The sequence below is a fragment of the Sus scrofa genome, chromosome 9, assembly GCF_054392235.1.
Source record: "Sus scrofa isolate SSC_HxYL_T2T_F1_AM1 chromosome 9, Sscrofa_HxYL_maternal_Yorkshire_Landrace_v2.0, whole genome shotgun sequence".
Taxonomy (NCBI): Eukaryota; Metazoa; Chordata; class Mammalia; order Artiodactyla; family Suidae; genus Sus; species Sus scrofa.
In genome coordinates this window covers 42,161,758-42,175,763 of record NC_139391.1, presented here as the reverse complement: position 1 = coordinate 42,175,763, position 14,006 = coordinate 42,161,758, and the positions used below count along the sequence as shown (strand labels likewise).

The window sequence follows — 14,006 nt, the reverse complement described above, 5'->3', positions numbered from 1 at the left end:
GAGCAACCCAATAATTAGGAAAAAGAAAAAAACAATGTGCAAGATACACATAAACACACACGCACCCCACTCTCCAGCCCCAAACTGAAAGACTAAAAAGACTTAGAGATGCGATACAATTTGAATCAAAATTTGAACAGGGTGTGTGTGTGTGTGTGTGTGTGTGTGTGTGTGTGCGCGCGCGCGCGCGCGCGCGCGCGCAGAAGAGCATAATTTAACAATAGGATTCTAAACTTTCTAAGGAAGCTCAAAGGGCCAAAAACAGCAAGACACTTCTAAAAAAAGAAGATTACAGAACTTACTTTTCCAGACACCAAGATTTACTTTAAAGCTATTTATAGAAGTATGACGGTATAATACTGGTGCAAAGAGAAACAAGACCAATAAAACAAAATACAGAGAAGAAAACCAACAAATAGACCACTGCAGAGCAGTGAGGGAAGGACTGCCTTTCCAATAAACAGTTCTGGGAAAACAGGATATCTGTGTGGAAAGAATAAAAATGGACACCTACAGTCCTTGGGAGATCATAGACCTAAATGTGAAAAGCAAAGCAATAAAGCTTCTCAAAGAATATGTCTTGGAAACAGGATTAAGATGGCGGAATAGAAGGACTGGAGCTCAACTTCTCTCCTAAAAGCAACAAAATTCACAACTAAAGACTGAGCAATCTCCACCCAAATGGACCGGAAACCCATAACCTACTCCAGAAGAAAAAGACGAGGCCACATCAAGAGGTAGGAGGGGTGATTTCATGATATAAACAACCCCATACCTCCCGGGTGGGAAGCTCCACAGACTGAAAACTAACTGGCTCACAGAGACTCACCTACAGGAGTGAGAGTTCTGAGCCCCACATCAAACCCTCACACGCTGGGATCTGTCACTGGGAGAAAGAGCCCCTGGAGCATCTGGCATTGAAGGCCAGCAGGGCTTGTGTGCAGGAACTCCACAAGACTGGGGGAAACAGAGACCCCATTCTTAAAAGGCGCACACAGACTTTCACGTGCACTGGGTCCCAGGGCAGAGGGAGGTCTCCACAGGAACCTAGGTCAAACCTGACTGCAGTTCTTGGAGGACATCATGGGAAAACAGGGGTGAATGTAGCTCATTGTGAGAGAAGGACATTGGGAGCAAAGCTCTCGGGAATATTCAGCATCTGCCTTTCTCTGGAGGGGGCCATTTTGGGAAAATCTGGCCCCACCCGTCAGTCAGTGCTGAGAAGCCCCTGGGCAAACAACAATCCAGGTGGGATCACAGCCCCGCCCCTCAGTAAACAGGCTACCTAAAGAGCCTCAGGCACACAGCAGCCCCTAATCCCATCCAGAGACTAAGCCCCACCCACCAGAGGGATTAGAATAGGCTCCACCTACCAGTGGGCAGGCATCAGCCCCTCCCATCAGGAAGCCTACAGCAAGCCCCCCACAAGGGGGGCAGACACCAGAAGTAAGAGAGGCTACAGCTCTATTATCTATAAAAAGGTCACCACACCAAAAACCTATAAAAATGAAGAGACAGAGAACTATAACTCAGATGAGAGAAAAACCCCAGAAAATCAGCTAAGCAACAGGACATTCTCAGCCTCCAGGAAGAAGACTTTAGACTGTCAATGCTGAAGAAGAATATGTCTTATACTATCTGTAGTCAAGTGCCACGTTTTTAAAAATACCTAAAATCTCAGGGATCCATGCTGGGTCCTCCTGCACATGACTGGTTCGCAGCTTAAGAGGCCCGACTTGCCGCGTTGGGTTCAGTCACACCAGAACTATCAGCAAGATGAGTCCTCTACTCACGCACCTGCATTCCGTGTTACGTCGCATTACCATAAAGGTTTCTGAACTCTTACTCTCAATTTCTATACTTATCTCATCAGGGACCAGTAAAAAACAGCTTAGAAATAGTACAGGTCCTTGGACCACAGTTTGGTCAGCATAGTAGTCAACAGTTCTTAAGACTGTTGAAGGTAATATAAGAAAATATCTTTATGACCTCAGGTAGAATGTTTTCTTAAAATGAATTCCAAAGGCACTAATCATAAGGGGAAATACTGGGTAAGTTTTAGTACATTAAAATCAGGAACTGCTAATTAAAAGATACCATGAAGAGAATGAAAAAACAGAGGTTCCCTGGTAGCTCAGAGGGTTAAGGATCAGGTGTCACTGCTGTGGTTTGGGCCACTGCTGTGGTACAGGTTCAATCACTGGCCTGGGAACTTCTACACGCTGTGGACATGGCTGAAAAAAAAAAAAAAAAAAGAGTGAAAAAATAAACCAAAAACTTTGAAAAGACTTTGTAATATATAGAACAAAGTACTTTTTCTTTTTTCTGCACCCAGATAACTTAAAATCCCAGATTGATAAATCAGACTATGTAAAAAATAAAACATTTTACATGCCCCCCCCTAAAAAAAAACCCATAAGCAAAGACAAAAGATCAATGAAAACAGAAAAGTAACATTTGCAACTTTTAGACAAGAAGTCTAGACAATAAACTAATATACCTATTATATAAAAAGCTCTTATAACTGAAAATAAAAAGGCCCAGATAGAAAAATTCACAAAAGATATGAGTAGGCAATTCAGTAGAAGAAATGAAAATGGCCCTTAAACACAGAAAAAGAAATACATATATTTAAACTACACTGAAAGACAATTTCTCATCTATCAAGATGACAAAAATCCCAAAGTCTGAAAACATACACTATTGATGAGACTGGAGAAACAGGCCATTCTCAGACATTGCTGATGGGAATTCAAAATGGTACAGCTGCTAATGGAGAGAAATTTGGCAATATTTAGAAAAACTACACAGGCATTTACCTTTTGACCCAGCATTCTCAAAGATAGTAGCAAAAATATGAAACAACTATACATAAGATTATTCACTGGAGCACTATTTGTGATATAAAAAAAAAAAAGAAAGACAAATCAGATGTGCATCAATAGGGTACCAGTAAAACAAATGATGATACATCCTCTCAAGAAAATTCAACACCACCACAAAAAGGACTAGGGCGAGTGATATAAACTGAGGCTGTAGTCCCAAGACATACTGTTAAGGGAGAAAAGCTGCAGTACTAAGTGTGCAACCTCTTAGATAATAAAATGGGAAGAACAGACACAACTGTATTTGCATAATTACAACAACCAAAATAAAACCACTGGGAGATAAATAAAAAAGTAAAAGTTATCCATACAGACATGCAGAATTCAGAGCAGAAGGGACATGGGTAAAAGCAACACTCTCTTACGCTTTGTTACATGGCTTTGAGTTTGGAATCACACACATGGGTTATGTATTAAAAAATTAAATCGAAAGGAAAAAAAAACTCCTGGTAGTTCCCTTGTGGTGCAACAGGTTAAGGTTCTAGCATTGTCACTGCCAATGGCTTGGGTTGCTGCAGTGTCTCAGGTTCGATTCCTGGCCCACAATTTCCACATGCCATGGGCATGGCCAAAAAAGAAAGGAAAAATATTACCATAAAAAGAAAAAAAATTCCTAAAGATGAAAAAAAAAAAAAACAGTAAATAAGCCCAGCTATAAATCGAGTTGGTGACACAAAACTATGTTTTTCTGTGTTTCAGAGATGTAAGAATACATCATTCTGACTGTTTTCCATAGTGGAATATATTCTAAGAATAAATAGAGCTAGAAAAAAATCCTAAACTTCACACAACAGTCTTTTAATTACAGTATTATTATTTTTGTAACTATTTTTTTACGTTTTATTGGATAAGGCAAATGTTTATATTAGTGACATGAGGAAATGAGGTTTTTAGTGAAAAAGAAAAGATGCAAGTTAAAAAAAATTTAAAAACTAAATATTCAAAAATTGAATTGGAAATATCTGTACGAATTCATGATTAAGAATTTTCAAATTTTCCAACATATGAATTTTTTACTTATTTTTCTCTTTTTTTTTTTAAGGCCACACCCACAGCATATGGAAATTCCCAGGCTGGGGTCAAATCTGAGTTGCCAGCAATGTGGGATCTGAGCCATGTCTGCAACCTATGCCACAGCTCACAGCAACGCCGGATACTTAACCTGCTGAGCAAGGCCAGAGATGGAACCCGCATCCTAACGGACACTAGTTGGATTCGCTTCCGGTGAGCCACAACAGGAACTCCCCTATATTTTTAAATTTACATATTTCCTAGCTTTATCCACTGAAAAGGCCTAGAAGCAAAAATAACCCCTTAGCAATCGTCACTCCTAGCACCAGATTGTGGTCTCTGAGAACATTTCCTCATTAAAAGGAACCAAGGAACCTTGGAGAAAAGGCTGATTGCAGGACTGGGTCAGGAAAGTCTGTAATGAGTCTAGATATCTTGTATATCAGAACAAAAGTGTCAAAGGCAAACGGAGTCATGACACAGGACACAGGAGCTAACACAAAAGGTCTCCTCGCTGACCACGGATGGAACAATTTCAGCATCAAAAAGAATAATGACTGCAGCTGACTAAAATACACAGAACATATAAAACCCATGTGCTCATAATGATACTTAAAAAAATAGACATGCAAGATAAAAACCCACATGAGTCATTACCTGGTGGAGGTAACTAGGGTAACTAACTCCTTATTCTGGAAATAGGCAATTAAAGGGAAACATATGAACATTCATCTTCTTTCCTGTTAACATGTATTTCATAAAAACCGAGAATGTTAATAGATGAGAAAAAGCTCTTCTTTGCAGAAGAATTATAGCTAATGAAAGTGAAAGAAACTATGGAATTAGAAAATCACATTTAAAAACTTTTCGATAAATAATTAAGGTAGCAATCATCAACAAATGAAAACACAGTAAAAAAAAAAAGTCAAAGATGACTTTTACTACAGATGCAGTAGGCTGTCACATCTGTATCCACCAATCAAGCTTAACTTTACTAATGATGAGACAACCTATCATTATGTGCCACATGATTTGACAGAATGGAAAGTTGTACATCACCACTTAACGAGTTATTCTCACAATGCGTTTTCCCCTTCATAATCTCACCGAATGACTCCCAAATCTATACTTTTAGATCTCCAGCTTAATACCAGCTTCCATCAGACATCTGCACTTAGACTCAACAGAGACCTCAAACATAGGATGTCTAAAAGCCAAAAAACATGTTCTACCTAATTTTTTCCTCTCCCTATGTTCCATTTATTGATCAGTGACATTAGCATCCACCTAATTATCAAAATGAAAAAAGCCATGTTTCAAAAACAGTTAGTAAGCATCTATTCTGTATCAGACACTATGTTAGCCAATTTTGATCCAAATGAACAAGGCAACAACTACCATCCTCGGTCTAAGAGAGAAGACAGCAGGGAGAGTCAGTGCAATGTGGTGAGAGGTATACTAGAAGTACTGCAAGAAGTTCTGGAGGCAGAGAAAAGAAAAGCTACCTCTATCACTATGATAGAGAGATGCCATTAAAAGTCTTGGAGTTCCCACTGTGGAAAGTTGACATCGAATTCAGCCTTTGCCATACAAAGGGTTCATAAAGGAGGTGTGGCTGTGCTTCTCAAGGCTGTTAGGTCAGTCCTGCCACTTTGTCTGCAATCTTAATCACATTACATCTAGATGCCCTGGTTTTGTTCTTAGTGTCCCTGTTGACAGTTCTGGTTCTTATGAGACCAGAAATCTTATCCCTGTTATTAGTACGCATTTCATTAATAACAGAAGAATGTTTATTGTCATGCTGAACAGACTGTAAAGGCTATTGCAATGTATTGAATTACCTTGAAAAACAATTCTTTAAAACATGAATTTGGAAAATTTCAAGAAATTAATTCTAGTTCTTTACACCCTTATTCTCTTGCCTTTTTTTTTTTTTTTAAGCTTTTTAGGGCCGCGCCAGCCACGGCATTAGGAGGGTCCCAGGCTAGGGGTCCAATCAGAGCTATGGCTGCCGGCCTATGCCATAGCAATGCAGGATTCGAGCCTCCTCTTCGACCTACACCACAGCTCATGGCAACACTGGATCCTTAACCCACTGAGCAAGGCCAGGGATCAAACCTGCAACCTCAAGTTCCTAGTTGGATTCATTTCTGCTCCCCCACAATGAGAACTCCTAACCTTATTTTCAATATAAATAAAAATTAGTTTATATTTGACTTACAGGGGCTAAGTAAATTGCAAAAAATGAGTTACAAGCTTCCCTTTTTTTTTTTTTTTTAACAACTGCAAGGATTCTGCAGAGTTTTGGTTTGGTTTTTTTTTTGTTTGTTTTTTTTTTTTTGTTTTTGTTTTTTAAGGTTTAGTTGCTTCACTTATTCAATAAAACCTCTCTCAGAATTCAATCTATCCTAGATCAGACTAAGAACATAGCATGAAATTGCCTGGTGATGTATTGTGGGTGGGGAAGTTTTTTGTTGTTTTTTTTTAATTGGGAAGATTTAACATTTCCTCAGTTTACCCATAACCTTGAAACCTGAGAGACTAAAGTAAATGAGATGGATAGAGTGAAACTTACTTTGCCTTAACTTGTGTCCCCAACTAGATTTTAAATTATTTTTGATCAGGGATCTTGCTTCGAATGCCCCTTACTATGCCTAGTACAAGTCAGACCCTAAAATGTTTGTTAAACAAATGGATAAAGCATTTAGTGCATTTTAAACAACTGTCATAGTTTCTGGAATGCCTAAGAGTTTGTTTGTTTAAATTTCAGTCTCCTCTGCTTGAACCCAGCTCATCTTAGGGGATGAGGCTATAACTATGGAATGAAAAAGTCTTCTACGCAAAATAGACCCAGAGGTCCCTGAGCTGCCCCGCAGCACAGGCTCTGGATGATGGGACAAAATCTAGGAATATTATGCTGCTCAGCCTCTGCACCTTCCCCTAGGGTTGTAGTCACATAAGCTAATACCACCTGCCCTGCCCCCCTCCACGGCATAGGAGGTAGGTCTGCAGAATGGTTATATCCCAACCTTGAAAGGCAGACTGCCTGGATTTGAACCTTCATTCCATGTGCTGAGGGTGAGGCCCTAAAAAGCAGGAAAAAAAAAAAAAAAAAAAAAAAAACACTTTAGATCCCATATTTAAAACAATTCAAACTTTAAGCCTTCTGGTTATTTAAGTACCAGTGATCTTCAGACCTAACCTATCTTGGCAATGCACATTACAGGCCACACCTTGAACCCTGTTATCTATCAACCAGTTGACAGCTCACGCTTTTTAACCACAGCCCCTTAATCTTCTATGTTTCTTACACAAGCATATCTTGTCTTATTACACTTTACAGATACTTCATTTTTTACAAACTAAAGGTTTGTGGCAACCCTTCATTGAGCAAGTCTATCACTGTCATTTTTTCGTGTTTGCTCACTCTGTGTCTCTTTGTCACATTTTGGTAATTCTTGCATCATTTCAAACTTTGTAATTATTATTTTACTGTTTATGGTGATCTGTGACCAGTTATCTTTATGTTACTACTTTAATAGTTTTGGGGGCACCACAAGCTGCACCCATACAAGATAATGAGCTTAATCGATAAATGTTGTGGGTCCTAGCTGCTCCACTGACCCAATACTCCCCTTCCTCTCTTCCTCTCCTCAGGCTTCTCTATTCTGAGACACAGCAATACTGAAATTAGACCAATTAATAACCCTATTCTGATCAGGCAACATCAGGGAAAGACCCTCCACCAGTCAAAAGATGACAACTCGCCAAAGGCTCAGATGATGGGTAGCACTTTCTAGCAATAAATTATTTTTAAATTACGATTTGGGCATTATTTTTTGAGACACAAGGCTATTGCACACTTAACAATCTACAGTATAGTGTAAACATAACTTTTATAGGCACTGGAAACAAAATATCCAGGTGGCTTGCTTTGATGTGATGTTCACTTTATTGTTGTGGTCTGGAATCAAACCCACAGTATCTCCAAGGTATGCTTGTACTCTCGTTCTCATAACACCGCCCACAAACCTTGAATTCACTCACTAATCCAGGAGACAGAAAAGTACTGAATGCCTTTTATGTCCCAGACACTGTTTCCTTGATTCTTTCATTTTCTTTCAACTTAGAAGACCCCTTCTGGCCCCGATTTCCTTTTCTTCCCAACACAGGCTCCGTAGCTAATTACCTGAACTGTTTTCTGCACTAAATCCTCACATTCATGGAACACGTTTTTCTGTTTGAAGTCTCAGTTCCCTAGAAGGAAAGCATATTTTAATTCTTAATTTGTCCCTTGGACAGTTTCATCTTTCTGAAGGTTAAAGAAACAAAACTGTTTCATTAGATATCATTCACGACTGGAGGTTACAAGTTAATTTGTATTCTCACTTTATACCACACATCAGGTGAAGCTCAGGTTGTTTATAGATTCAATCATTTTTTTAAAAAATCCAACTACTACAACAAACTCAGGGGTGATAATCCCTATGAACACTTCTTTTAAAACGTAGAAGACTAGCTTCAGTTAAATAAGAGATAAAGGATAAAAACTTCTGCAAACAGAATGACAGCAATTACTGAATCTAGTTAACTAGAGTACTAGCCAAAACCAAAACAAAACTATGGTTAGAGGAGTTCCCATCGTGGCTCAGTGGTTAACAAATCCGACTAGGAACCATGAGGTTGCAGGTTCGATCCCTGGCCTTGCTCAGTGGGTGAAGGATCCGGTGTGGCTGTGAGCTGTGGTGTAGGTTGCAGACATGGCTCGGATCCTGCATTGCTGTGGCTCTGGCGTAGGTCAGCAGCTACAGCTCTGATTCGACCCCAAGCCTGGGAACCTCCATATGCCGCAGGAGCAGTCCTAGAAAAGGCAAAAAAAAACAAAAAAAACACAAAACTATGGTTAGAAAACAGAATATAAATATTATAAACTGTGATAACATAGAAATGCTATAAATGACAAAAGTTAGAGGAGGGCAGGTGGCGAGATTTCCTTATTTTTTAACCCGGTATTTAAAAATACTTTTTAAAGCTACTAAGTGCACACACATATATATACATACATATATACTAAAAATATGTTTTAATAAATGGGTTATATATAATATACATTATATATTATATATTTATTATAGTATTATGTATATGGCATTTATATTAAAGGAGATACTATATAGAATATATAGTATATACTATATTATACTATAGTGTATGCTATACATTGTATATAATATATAAAACAATATTCTATATAGTATGACATATAGTATCTATAGTATATTCAATATATCTATATTTTAATAAATGGGTTGTATATAATATATATTATATATTATATATTTATTGCATGTAGTATTATGTATATGGTATTTATAGTAAAGCACATACTATATAGAATTATAGTATATACTACATTATACTATACTATATGCTATACATCATATATAATGTATAAAACATAATATTCTATATAGTATCACATATATCACAGAATCTACAGTATATCCAATATATCTAGCTATATATAACTATGCATATAAAATATATAACTTCATTAAAATACACTTTTAAGGAAATAAGATAAATAATTTAATGACCAAAAATAAAGTAATGCAAAGGAGAAAACTGGGGCAAGACAGTATAAATAATTTTGGTCACTGCTTACAATAGGGGTCAATAGATATTGCTGAAGAAAGAAGATTAAATGTCTTATGTTACTGTGTTGTACGTGTTTTTTATATTATACAACCACTAGTACACATAAACCTTTACATTTTTTACAACGTACACCAAAAATACCCTTAAATTTCAACCTGGTAATTCCAATTCCAGGATATATGTACAAGATTATTTTTTCTTTCTTTTTTAAATTATAGTTGATTTAATGTTGTCTCAATTTCTGTTGTACAGCATGGTGATGACAAGATTATTAATTTCAACCCTGTATTTATAGAAAATCAGGAAAATCTCCTATGTCCACCAACAGGGGGCTGGTTAAAGAATGACACATCCACATAGGCAAAACACTCTCTGACATCAACATCATGAATATTTTCCCAGGTCAGTCTCCCAAAGCAATAGAAATTAGAGCAAAAATAAACCCATGGGACCTCATCAAACTGAAAAGCTTTTGCACAGCAAAGGAAACCCAAAAGGAAACAAAAAGACAACTTACAGAATGGGAGAAAATAGTTTCAAATGATGCAACTGACAAGTGCTTAATCGCTAGAATATATAAACAACCTATACAACCCAACAGCAAAAAAACCAATCAATCAATGGAAAAATGGGCAAAAGACCTAAATAGACATTTCTCCAAAGAAGATATACAGATGGCCAACAAACACATGAAAAAATGCTCAACATCGCTGGTTATAAGAGAAATGCAAATCCAAACTACCATGAGATATCACCTCACACCAGTCAGAATGGCCATCATTAATAAATCCACAAATAACAAGTGCTGGAGGGGCTGTGGAGAAAAGGGAACCCTCCTGCACTGTTGGTGGGAATGTAAACTGGTACAGCCACTATGGAGAACAGTTTGGAGATACCTTAGAAATCTATACATAGAACTTCCATATGACCCCGCAATCCCACTCTTGGGCATCTATCCGGACAAAACTCTACTTAAAAGAGACACATGCACCCGCATGTTCATTGCAGCACTATTCACAATAGCCAGGACATGGAAACAATCCAAATGTCCATCGACAGATGATTTGATTCAAAGATGTGGTATATATACACAATGGAATACTACTCAGCCATAAAAAAGAATGACATAATGCCATTTGCAGCAACATGGATGGAACTAGAGAATCTCATCCTGAGTGAAATGAGCCAGAAAGACAAAGACAAATACCATATGATATCACTTATAACTGGAATCTAATATCCAGCACAAATGAACATCTCCTCAGAAAAGAAAATCATGGACTTGGAGAAGAGACTTGTGGTTGCCTGATGGGAGGGGGAGGGAGTGGGAGGGATCGGGAGCTTGGGCTTATCAGACACAACTTAGAATAGATTTACAAGGAGATCCTGCTGAATAGCATTGGGAACTTTGTCTAGATATTCATGTTGCAACAGAAGAAAGGGTGGGGGAAAAAATGTAACTGTAATGTATACATGTAAGGATAACCTGACCCCCTTGCCGTACAGTGGGAAAATAAAAAAAATAAAAATTAAATTAAATTAAAAAAAAAGAATGACACATCTGTGCAATGGACGACTATGTCCATCTTAATGGATAACTTCCTTTTAACTAATACGTGCTAAACAGAAGAGCTATTCAGAACGCATCCTTTCATCAAAAAGGAAAGCCCAGAGTAATGCATAAAATGTTACTGTTTATGCAGTGTGTGTGTGTGTGTGTGTGTGTGTGTGTGTGTGTGTTTGTGTGCGTATACAAATGTGTATACGCACACACAGGCTCTGGAGAGATATTTATAAAAGAGCTTAGAGTGATTTATCCTGGGAGGAAAACTGTGTGGCAAGAATGAAAGAATGAAAGAGGGAGGCTTCATGCTTCTTTCCCTTGTGAATCTTCTTAATTTTGGACGTTTATGCGGTGCCTATTCAAAAATTAGTAAATTTCTACCCCCCGAAAAAGAACTTTACATTTCACTGTTGAAAATGTTTATTTTTACTATGATTTTTCCTTTCATTTTATTAGGACTTACACATAGTGAAATATTTCTTAATATTTACTTCTTTCCATGTACAGTTGTAACCACTCGTAAAAAAAATTTGTTAGTCATATACTTTTAGGTCAATATTTTTAATGGGGTTTAATATCTTATGGAATATAGTTCAAGTAAAAAATATGGAACAATTGACACATACGTTCTACCAAAATCTTTCAGCACTTCATTATGGAAATTCCTGGCTTGAACTTGTGGATAGTAATATACTAATAAAGATATAAACCCATCCTTAAGGTTAAAAGAGACCGGCTCAGGTGTGTACATATGTCACATTAAGTTTAGTGTGACTAAGAGGTGCCTACCTTTATGCATCACAGAAATACCTTCAAAGTGGTCTTACTCCATATAGCACCACTGGATCCGGCAGATTCACCAACAGAGACCAAGCTAAGAATAAAAGGAATCACGATCAACTGTTCCCACCCAGACCCTTCACCCACGTGACCTCCACCACCAGCGCCACACACAGCACAGCCACCATCCTCAGCCCTAAGGACACATACTGCAGGGGGGATCAGCCGGATGTCCTGCTGGAGGTGAGGGACCACTTGGGATGCAGAAGCCATATGGCGGGGATTTCCTGAGGGCCAGGATGTCCTCCCCAGCCCTGCAGGCAGGCGCCTCGGGAAAGGTGAGCGACCTCAACAATGGCACCTACCTTGTCAGCTTCACTCTGTTCCGGGAGGGCCAGGTGTCTCTGTCTCTCCTGCTCATCCACCCCAGTGAAGGGGAGTCAGCTCTCTGGAGGGCAAGGAACCAAGGCTACGACAAGGTGATCTTCACAGGCCACTTTGCCAGTGGTACCTCCCAAGTCAACAGTGATTGTGCCCTGTTTTAGGTTTGTTTGCTTTCCTCTTTTCACAGCCACACCTACAGCAATCCGGAAGTACCCGAATCAGGGCTGCAGCTGAAGGCCTAAGCCACAGCCACGGCAACAACAGATCTGAGCCATATCTGCAACCTACGCTGCAGCTTGCAGCAATGATCCTTAACCCCACTGAGCGAGGCAAGGGATCGAACTCACAGATATTATGTCAGGTCCTTAACCCCCTGAGCCCCAATGGGAATTCCTACACCCTGGTTTTAAATTCAAATTCTGAACTGGGTGTACCTGGATACACGAGAGCAGGAAGTCTTTTATTACATGAAGGCTCAACACATGCTCTGTGAGGCCCTGATCATGTGACCACTCAGTAAAAAAGAGTAGAGACTTTTACATAAGGCAAGCAAGTCTTCAAGCTAATGTGCACTGAGACATTTTCCCACACCCACTACTCCAATCGTTTTAATTAAGTGAACACTGCACGCTCAATATCCAAACACCTATTGGCTATTGGCTTTGTTCTTCCTAAAGGCCACAGTTCTATCAAGTGCCTTTCTCCACATAGGTCCTTCAGGCCTGAGAGTGGACGGCTCCCTACTGTTACAAGCCTCCAAGTATTCCACCAGCCCTTGTTGGTTTCCTTAAATCTTGCCCTTTATTAAACTCTCCTAGGTCACCAAGGTTGCACCTATTATTTGTTTCCTCCTGAGCCAGAGGAAACTTCATGTGCAAATTCACCAAAAGGGTGTTCACAAAACTGCCAGAAGGCCATGCAGCCAGGGGTTAGCAAACAAGGAGGGAAGTGATGAAAGACAAGCAGGAAAGTAGGCAGAGCCAGAGCCCTATCATGAAGAATCTGCGAAGGAAGTTAGGATTTTATTGCAAGTAAAACAGGAAGACTGCAAAGTGTTCCACACAGCAAGAAACTCTTCTTTTTTATTAAACTAATTCATATGCATTTTCTAAAACATCAAATCAGCTCACTAGAGCATCAAATATACTAAACCCCAGCAATTTCTACCACACTCTCCTCATCCTCCAGATACAATTTTAGTTACTATAACTGTTTAAACACTATTTACCACCATATTTTAAAAATATTATGCTTATGTAGTTTGATCAGCTACACAAATCTCAATTTTCTGAACAAATAAAGGATTTGTTTTTCTCAGGTAAAAGAAGCCCAGAGGCAATGCAGAAGCCCACAGGACTCAATATGCCATCAAGGACTACTTGAGATCTTTCTGCTTTGCCTCCTAAGCACATGACTTCCTTTTACATTCTTGTCACCTCAGTGTCTCAAGATGGATGCTGCACCTCCAGCAACTCAACTGTATCCCAGGCAAAGGATTCTAGGAAGGCAAAGGGCTAAGGGCACATTCCAGCTCCATCTGCCACCCAATGACTTCTAATGATGTATTACATCTATCATTGGCCAGAAAGATGTAAAATGACCACTCTTACGGACAAGAAAGGCAGGGAAGAGTTCCCATTGTGGCTCAGTGGGTTAAGAACCTGACATATTGTCTGTGAGGATGCGGGTTCAATCCCTGACCTCGCTCAGTGGGTTAAGGATCT

General features: G+C 39.0%; 1 protein-coding gene across 9 annotated transcripts in view; it reads right to left on the bottom strand.

Annotated features, from left to right (window-relative positions):
- Positions 1 to 14,006, bottom strand: part of REXO2 (RNA exonuclease 2) — a 146,442-nt gene that overhangs the window by 65,732 nt on the left and 66,704 nt on the right. For 2 of the 9 annotated variants that reach the window (XR_014815351.1, XR_014815355.1), the window contains exons 15-16: positions 8,086 to 8,153; positions 6,926 to 6,982 (exon numbers count right to left, since the gene is read on the bottom strand). The exons of 1 other annotated variant lie outside the window; for it this stretch is intronic. The gene's annotated coding sequence lies outside the window, so the exon portion shown is untranslated. Of the gene's footprint in view, positions 1 to 301; positions 2,235 to 2,699; positions 2,770 to 6,925; positions 6,983 to 8,085; positions 8,154 to 9,746; positions 11,993 to 12,263; positions 12,476 to 14,006 lie in introns of those variants that run through there. 6 more of the 9 variants (XR_014815359.1, XR_014815354.1, XR_014815357.1 and 3 more) reach the window with 5 other exon arrangements.